The sequence below is a fragment of the Lactuca serriola genome, chromosome 5 (assembly GCF_051521515.1).
Source record: "Lactuca serriola cultivar US96UC23 chromosome 5, Lser_US96UC23_V15, whole genome shotgun sequence".
Classification (NCBI taxonomy): Eukaryota; Viridiplantae; Streptophyta; class Magnoliopsida; order Asterales; family Asteraceae; genus Lactuca; species Lactuca serriola.
The window spans coordinates 351,310,230-351,319,456 of record NC_136412.1 but is presented as its reverse complement, the minus strand read 5'-3'; the positions used below and the strand labels follow the sequence as shown (position 1 = coordinate 351,319,456).

The 9,227-nt window shown below is 30.4% G+C and overlaps 1 non-coding gene across 1 annotated transcript; it reads right to left on the bottom strand.

The window, feature by feature from the left end:
* Window positions 1–8,373: 8,373 nt before the first annotated feature.
* Window positions 8,374–8,480, bottom strand: LOC145055929 (small nucleolar RNA R71). Its single transcript, XR_013685474.1, has one exon. It is a non-coding gene; the product is annotated as a small nucleolar RNA R71 (small nucleolar RNA).
* Window positions 8,481–9,227: the final 747 nt, after the last annotated feature.

Here is a 9,227-nt window from a genome sequence, read left to right as displayed (position 1 = left end):
AAAGAATGTTGGTGTTACTATTAGTCATAAATAATCATGTATGTTATTGAGCGATGAATGGACTATGAAGTGTTCCATGTCTAAATTTTAGAGTTAAAAGAAAAGGATTATGAGAAATGAATAAAAGTTGATATTTTTGTGATCCTAATAGCTTCTAAAGAATCTAAAGAAGTATATAAACATTTTAGTTATAAAGTTATATAAAAAGAATTCTAATTTTAATGCATGAACATCATAACTTATACCTAAAATTAAGAACTCCAAAACGGAACAACTTAGAATTGGTTTTTCAATAATTTGTAACAATTAAAAAGCATCTATCATTAAGTCTAAAAAGATTGACAAATAAGTTCTTTTCTCGAAAAAATATTATTATTTATATTTGATCCATTAAAATCATTTTATGTTATGATCTTATCTAAATTAATGACTCCGTGACCATTTTATAGCAATGGATTTAATTCAAATGTCCATTAAAATCAGTACAATTACTTCATAGAAGTTGATCTCAATATTTTATTAAAAATCTTCACGAGCCGATCTCAAACTAGATTATAAGGCTTGAAAAGAGCCGAGTTCGAGTCTAGTCAAGCTTGGGTTGGACTCGTTTGCATCCATGTCACAAAACATTAATTTATGTAAGACTGGATTATAAAATGATTTTAATAGACAAAAATATAACATAACGACTTTTATATATGTTCCTTATAGATCTATTGTAATAAAAGATATATATTAGATATGGATCATCCAACTACATTATTTTAAAATTAAAATAAAATCATACTTATAACGAAAAAACTCGAGTTTTTATATGTTATGGAGCATTGTAGTCAAGAAACTTGGAATTCAGCAACTGTATTAACTCACTAAATCTAGTCAAACAAGAAACGAATTTTAGCCAATGAAACTCTGACTTTAGGATTACCACTTTTCAATTTCCAATCTTTTGAAGCTCCATAAATTCAAATTGTTGTGCTTGGTCAAAGTGAAAGTCTTTAAAGTCCAAGACTCAGTCAACCACTTTATCTCGGAAACCATATATTTAATAACATTAATCTTTTTTGACTACCCTTCTATTCCCATCAAATGGGTTTTGAAACTTTATGAAAGTTTTTATTTAACAATTAACATTTCTATAAAAGTAGAAAAGACGGTCTAAAGCAGCTAGGCAAATGGGTCGGCTAGGCTGGGGTTAACATAGTGTGTTTTCTTTTTAAGTAAGGTCGAGTTAGCTGATGCAAAACGTTTTTGTTAATGTTTTTATTTTTGTACATAATTAAAATATTAAATAGGATTATAAGATCTATATCATTGCAACAATAACCAACTATAAAAGGGTTTAAGTTTTTAAGAGATCATCACATTTGATGACAATTAACCTGTATCAGTTTCAACTGAATTTTATGTCTTTGAGTTATTAAGTAACACATAACTCAAATTGATTACAACCTTAAATATATTGTTTGAAATTTCATTTGATCATTTATGAAATAGGATAAATACCACAAAAATCACTAAGTTTATATGAAAACTAGTTTATAACCCGTGGGAACCACGGTTATAAAATTAATCAAAATTTTATAGTAAAAACTCAAAATTATTAATAACTTATTTTAAATAAATTATTAATTTAAGAGATATTTTATTAGTTATGTGAAATTATAATCATTGATTCAAATAAATATATAAAATTAATTTTTAATATATATTAGATATTTTTTATTTGTGAATTAATGAAAACAATAATTTAAAATTTAAAATTTAAAATAGAATCACATTAATGAGGAAGTCTAATAAATTTAAAATGAAAAACTAATAGATTGACAAGTGGTAACACATTAATTAAAATGTCTAATATGATGACACATGACAAAAAAACTACTCTTTTATTAGTATAGAGATTCGATTTTGACACAACAATATTTTATGTTTCAAATTAGACACCGTGTTTCTAATTTTTTACAATTCCGATAACTTGACTGGTCAACCTGATTTTGTTGACGTGAAATGATGACGTGTTAGTTTTGATGACGTGATATGCTGATGTGTCAAAATTGAAAAAAATGTCACAATTTTTTTTTTCATATTTTCAATTTTGAAATTAAGTTTTCATTTTTTTTCTTTCAATTTTGATACTCAGTTTTTTTTTGTTCCAAATTGATCATCATTTTTTCCAATTTTGTTTTGTTTTGATGACGCGACACTTTTTTATTATCATATTTTTAAAACATAATATATTTCTTGATTTGTTGGAAAAACTTATAACATCTTGAAATTGAAGATTTAGTATGTTAGAATTATTAAATAAAATAAAGTGAACTTGAGATAAAAATTAAACTCGGGGAAAATTGATCAAGAAATGTAAAAACGATTTCTATTGGTCATATAATTAAATGAAATATAAAAGTTTTAGTAAATAATAAACGTCTATGTAACACTCATTTTTTAGAATAGACTGGTTAAGGGTTTAGAGGGATCAAATGTAAGGTTTTTGGGAAAAACCTTATGTCATGACGTGATGGATGGAACACCACAAATGCAAAATGCATGAACACGTATTCAGATGGCTATCACGACATGGCAAGAGGAAGGCCACGACGTGACAACAACTGCAACCCAAGCCCATGATCTTTTAGGCTTTCTTCCATATTTAAGCCCTTAAACTCAAGGTTTAGGGCATCCTTTTCAGCCTATAACACTTCCAAACAAAACCTTAGCCCCATTGTTGAGTTTTTGGAGCTGTTGGTCGTGTTTTGGTGTCTTGAAGGAGAAGGAAGCATCCATGGTGCATAGATCCAACTTGTAAGTCTGATCATCATCTTCTAACACTTGCCCTGGGCCATTGTGAGTGTTCAAGTTCCAAGCTTTATGTTATACACTTTTAGATATAGGTTTTTTGTGCATTTTCTCCATGTTTAGGAGAGTGTGAGTGGATGGATTCCATAAAGTTGGTAACTTTATGGATCTTTAAGGCCCCTTTGGGGTTATATGATCCAAATCTATAGTTCTATGGTGTTTTTGATCTCATGCACAAGTTTGAGTTCTTTTCTTCCTTGTTTTTTTACCTAAATTGAAAGAGACATGCATGTCCATAAAACACCAATTTTTATGATGCATTAAGTGAAGAAAAACCTTCTGGAAAGTATGGATGAGTGACCTTAGTGATTAAGAACTTAATGCATTAAGAATGACATAGCAATTCCTACGGCGTAAAGGATTGGCCACCATGATGTGACAAAAGCTCGACCATGACTTGGCGGTCGGCCGTGAGACTTTTAACCGTTGACTTTTTTACCAGTTTGAATTTGGATCAAACTTGAAGGAATTGGATTATTAAGTAAGGGTTATCTTTGTTTGGTGCTAGTAGGTTCACAGGTGCAACGAGTGCATGGAGTGAGTGTGTCGTCGTGTTCATTGGGTTGTGAGTTTTCTCACTATATTACCTATGTTATAGTAGGGTGTATGCTAGACTAGCTATGTCTTAGTAACTGGTGGATGTTATGATTATTTACTGAGTTACTGATAACTCTGGGACTGCTGATAGTCCTATGGTTACTGATAACCCATAGTTTTCTATATTGACATAGGGGTAGTGGTATGCTGGTTAGAGTACCAGGAGGTCAATAGTCATCTAGTTGAGGGCTTTAGGGGTTGTATGTAGTCATGTAAGATAGCATGAGAACTCTTGATCTAAGCTTTCTTTCTCATTTCTTGTTTGGTTGTGGCTTTAGAGTAGGATCACTTGTTTGAATGTGTATCTCACATCTGATTACATATAGTTATGCATTCAATAGTGGTATGCTTTAGAGTAGGATCACTTGTTTGAATGTGTATCTCACATCTGATTACATATAGTTATGCATTCAATAGTGGTATGCTAATGGTGATGTAGACCGGTAGATTAGTATGGGTGTTGCATGTGTTTATGTTCTTATTTGTTGATTGCTGATATATGTGTATCTGTGTTGCTGATAACACACAGACTGTTGAGAGTCCATATGGTTGCTGATAACCCATAAGCTGCTATGAGCCATAGGATTACTGATAGTCCTCAGGACTGCTAATAGTCCAAGGGTTGTTGATAACCCATAGTTGATTATATTGTTGTGTGTATGCGATATTTAGAACTACAGATAGTCCCAGGTTTTGCTGATAACCCATAGCTAATTATTAGGTTGTGTTGTATGTGATATTTTAGTAGAACTCACTAAGCTTTGACTTACAATTGTGGATTAAATGTTTTTTAGGTACTATTGGTGATCATGGGAAAGCAAATGCGTAACTGTACACATACATCATCGACAATAGAGATTCCACATTATTCATATTAATCTGATTTTCAAACAACTGTATTTTGGAACAAATGGGTTTCATAACTTGGATTTTATGTAAATGATGATTCTACCTTATTTAAAAATGAAAATTTTTCTTTTGAAAATGGGGCGTTACAGTCTAATAATAAATGTGGTATACTAGTTCTCTTTAAATAAAATATGGTATACTAGTTAAAATGTCTAGTTAGACAATGACGAAGATAATCTAACTAAGATACGCCAACTTTATAGATACCAAACTAAATATATATTAATTATATTATAACCGTATTATACTATAATCGTATTTTTCATGTATTATTAGGATATTTTTCCAACAAATCAAGAAGTATATCTGCAAGAACCAAACTAAATATAGTTTTTTAAATAAAAAAAATATTTATACGGTTTCAATTGTAAAAAAATTATTTATATGGTTTTAAATAAAAAATGGTTAACATTAAACAAAATTGGAAAAAATGATATTCGATCTGGAACAAAAAATGGAGTGTCAAAATTTAAAAAAAAAAATAAATAAAACTTAGTGTTAAAATTGAAAAAAGTAAAAATTCAGTATCTTTTGTGCATTTTTTTCTAGTTTTGGCACATGATCATGTCACGTCAATAGACAACTGAGTTGACCGGTCAACTAATGTAACACTCATAAATTTAACACAGATTTACACCCAAACTATTTCATTTATATAAAATATTATACAACAAAAGTTATATATATATATATATATATATATATATATATATATATATATATATATATATAAGTGTACAAAATATAGCCCAATGATCATATTGGGTTGTTACAAAATACTAGACTATATGTTTTTATATACACAAAATCGACTTTTACCACTTGCTTGCCCCTAAAAGACTTTGATTACAAACCCCTTTAGGTCCTATAAAACACATTAATAACATCTATAATAAGATATATACTTAGTGAACAAAACCATTTTTCATAATCTTCGGAACATAACTATCAAAACCATTTCATAATAAAAATATAAATTCTCATATTTCTCAAGTATTCATTAGATCTTTCAACTATAGTATTATCATCACCAAGATTAATACCAACACTCCTTTCATTAGTGTTATTGTCACAAAAACCACCAAATCGTTTCATTTTCACTTCGTGGTATTTTAGTCACCAAGACTGCCACAAGAACTTCATGTCTAGGATATTACAATTACAAAGACTCCCAAATTTCCGTCCAATTAGAACTTTAACATTCCATCACTAAGATTTGCTAATTCAATATTTCATCACCAAGATTAACTAATTCAATGTTTCATCATACACATATATAACAATATGTATATAACTCAATAAGTTAAAGACTTAATTTCGAGTTTGTAAGTAAAACAAATTTTACTCACCTTATTAGTTGTTGATTGTTTGATGTCCTGACACATGAACCTTTATTCTCACTTTTGACTCCTAGAGCTGTTACATGAATCAAATCATTCATATATGTACCACTCTCATTTATACCAAATAGCTCGATGCAATTCAAGATATCTTTTTCATCATTCCAACATCACCATTTATGTTAATTCTAACAATTAACTGCTCCGTTAAGCTATATGCTTAATATATCGTATTCATCATTTTTCATAATTCAAGATTATAGCAATCAACTATAAATTCATGAATTGGAATATAACAATCATACAATACCACTCTTATTATACTTATTCTTACATCAATCAATACCATACATCTAAAACCGAACTATTCACAATGATTCACAATTATCGTTCAGGAGGAAAATCCCCAAATCAAGCATTAAATCATGTTAATTTCACACATAATTGAACTAGATACACCTTTAATAGCCTAGTATATAATATATTGTTAACTATAATTTGGTTAATTGAAAAGATATTTGGTGCTTATAATGTTTAAATTGTATTGTTTCAGCAAAAAATGGACATTATCAAAGAAAAAGACTGATACCAACAAAAGATGGATACTTGGAGGAAGAGGAGCTAAAAAAGACACAAAAATGATGTTGCTGGACAACTTGACCCCTCGTCAGTATTTTCGCCATACCCCATGACTCTTAACTCCGATTAAGGCGATTTAAAATGATCTGAAAACTATACAAAATTGCTGACAACTTTCATGTTAGTGCCAAAATGTGAAATCCAAGTTCCATGACGTGGTGATCATCCACCACGACATGGTAAATGAAACTTTGCAGTCATTGAGCTGACTTGGAGAATATGGGATATCTATGAAGACCACGACGTGGTTCCTATCCATCATGTAGTGGTGGTTAAATTTTAGGAATATATATATATATATATATATATATATATATATATATATATCCGAACATTAAATCGATTTCAAATGGTGGAGGACTTCAGGCTGCAATTATTCACGAGAAAAAGCCATTCCAAGAATCCTTGGAGGGCAGAATTCGACTAGAGATCAAAGGATAAAAAGATTAGAGCAAGGATTCACATCTACACATTCATTTTTCTTAGTTTAATGATGTTTAGCTTGGTTTATCTTTTGTTTATGTGTTTTTCAGCTGTAGTTATGAGCTAAAAAACCATTGCTTTCGTTTAGATTAGATGAACTCTTAATTACTATGTGTTGATTTCTTATTTGATGGATTGATGAAGTTAGTTTTAGCTTTAAATATTGTCTGAGAAATCTAAACCTAACTTTTTAAAGTTTCTATCTTTATTGCCTTGTCTCAAGATTGTGTAGTTAAACTACAATTAATTGCATGAAATTGATTTACCTAGCTATTTATGATCATTAAATTGTTAGAGTTAGTGATTTATCCTAGTATATGTGATATGTTAGTTGCTTAACTGTGTTAGAGAGGAGTATTTGGTCATAATATTTTCTTGATTACTAGACTTGACCAAAGAATAGTAATTTGTATATTCTATCATTTAGAGTCCAAATTATCTTTAAAGTCAATTTAGTGTCCTTAACTTGCATGATCATTGTTAAAGTTATTAATTTGACTTATGCTAGTTAGTCTGATCATGATGACTAGTAACTCTTATTTGGTAACTAACGAAATTAATCCATTGTCTTGAAATCAACCACAAGAAAGGAAATAGGAGGGATTCGAAGATAAACGAAAGTATCCTTTATTATTGATTTAAAATTGTCTTTCTAGTTGTTACTTTAGTAATTATTTGAGTATTTTAATTAAGTGAATATAAACTTGTAAAATCATTTAAAACCCCGCACTTCTAGTTGTTTTTCTTAGTTTAACTTTTAGTAGTTATTTTATTAATTAAATAACGTTCCCTGTGATCACCACCCGACTTACTATTCTATAATCTGATTAGGTACACTGCCTATAAGTGCATAGTTAGTTGAGTTTTGTTAGGTTATAAATTTAAAAGTTGATAGATATACTTTATGCACATCAAGTTTTTGACACCCTTGCCAGGGAACGACTTATTCTAATTATAATTTAACTGCTTCTAGTTAATCAATCATTTTTGTGGGGTAGAAGCCGTAAAAAGTTTTTTTTTTTCAGAATTTTGTTTATTTTCTGTCCAGGCATCCCCCACAACGTGGGCACTAGAAATTTTGTTTTTAATTTTAGTTTTTTTAGTTTATTTGATTTTATTTCTTTTTTATTCGTTTTACGTGTGTATTCTAGTTTTATCTTAGCAGGGAAAATGGGGGACATAACGACCATGACAATGGAAGAGTACAGGCGACATATGAGGAATGAAAACAGATGGGGTCTTTATCTACCAAAAATCCCAACCACTACAAAGTTCGAACTGCCAGGACACATTCTTTGCATGCTAAAGGAATTACCTTTTTATGGGTAGGAGCACGAGGATGCTTATGAGCATATATAAGAGGTAGTGAAAATTTCTAACTATTTTCATGCACCAAACGCGAGTAAAGATACAGTGATGCTTCAACTTTTGTCGGTCACACTAAAGGGTGAAGCTAAGGAATGGTTAAAATCACTTCCCTTTGGAACAATCATGACATGGGTTGATTTTAATCATAAACTAGTTTACCTCTCCTTCAAAAGTGGCAAAGCTTAAAAGAAACATACATAATTTTCAACAATTAGAAGGGGAGTTACTATATGAAGCTTGGGAGCGTTACAAGAGATTGTTACGACATTGCCCTCAACATGACTTCAATGTGCAACAAGAAATATCAATATTTTATGATGGAGTCAATGTGTGCACTTGTCAACTTCTAGACTTTCAAGGGCCCATGACAAAGAAGGATCCGACAACAAATAAAGCTTTGATTGACGAATTCGTTAAGCATTCAAGAGAGTATCATAAACCAAAGGAGGACTTCACTAGAAGAAACTAAAGTAAAGATGGAGGTCAAGATGCATCAGTTCAATACTTTCAAAGCTCAACGCGATGGAAGAAAGAATCATAAAAATGGGTGGATCAATTCAAGATAGATGCAGAGCTTGTAGGGGAACCCATTCTACAAGGGATTGTAAATTAGAGTACCAGAGAGATCGAGATACAAAATAAATTCAAAAACTAAAGCATGATCTCTACCAAATAGAACAAGTCCAATTCGAGAAAATATATGCTCTCGAGTCAATGTTATTTAGATTTATGGAAGCTAGCAAAAGACAACATGATGTTACAGATGCAACACTTAGAGAGAAACAAGAATCTATTTTGAGCATCCACACCCAAGTCGGGGAATTAAAAAGTCTTGTGCAAGAAAAGCTATTAGATACACCTTCAAGAAAAAGACGACGAAAAATAAGAAGAGAGTGATGAGTCTAATTTTGACAAGAAAAACCCAGAAAAAGACAAGGAAAAATAAGAAAAGAGTGACGAGTCTAATTTTGACAAGAAAAACCTAGAAAAAGACAAGGAAAAATAAGAAGAGAGTGATGAGTCTAATTTTGA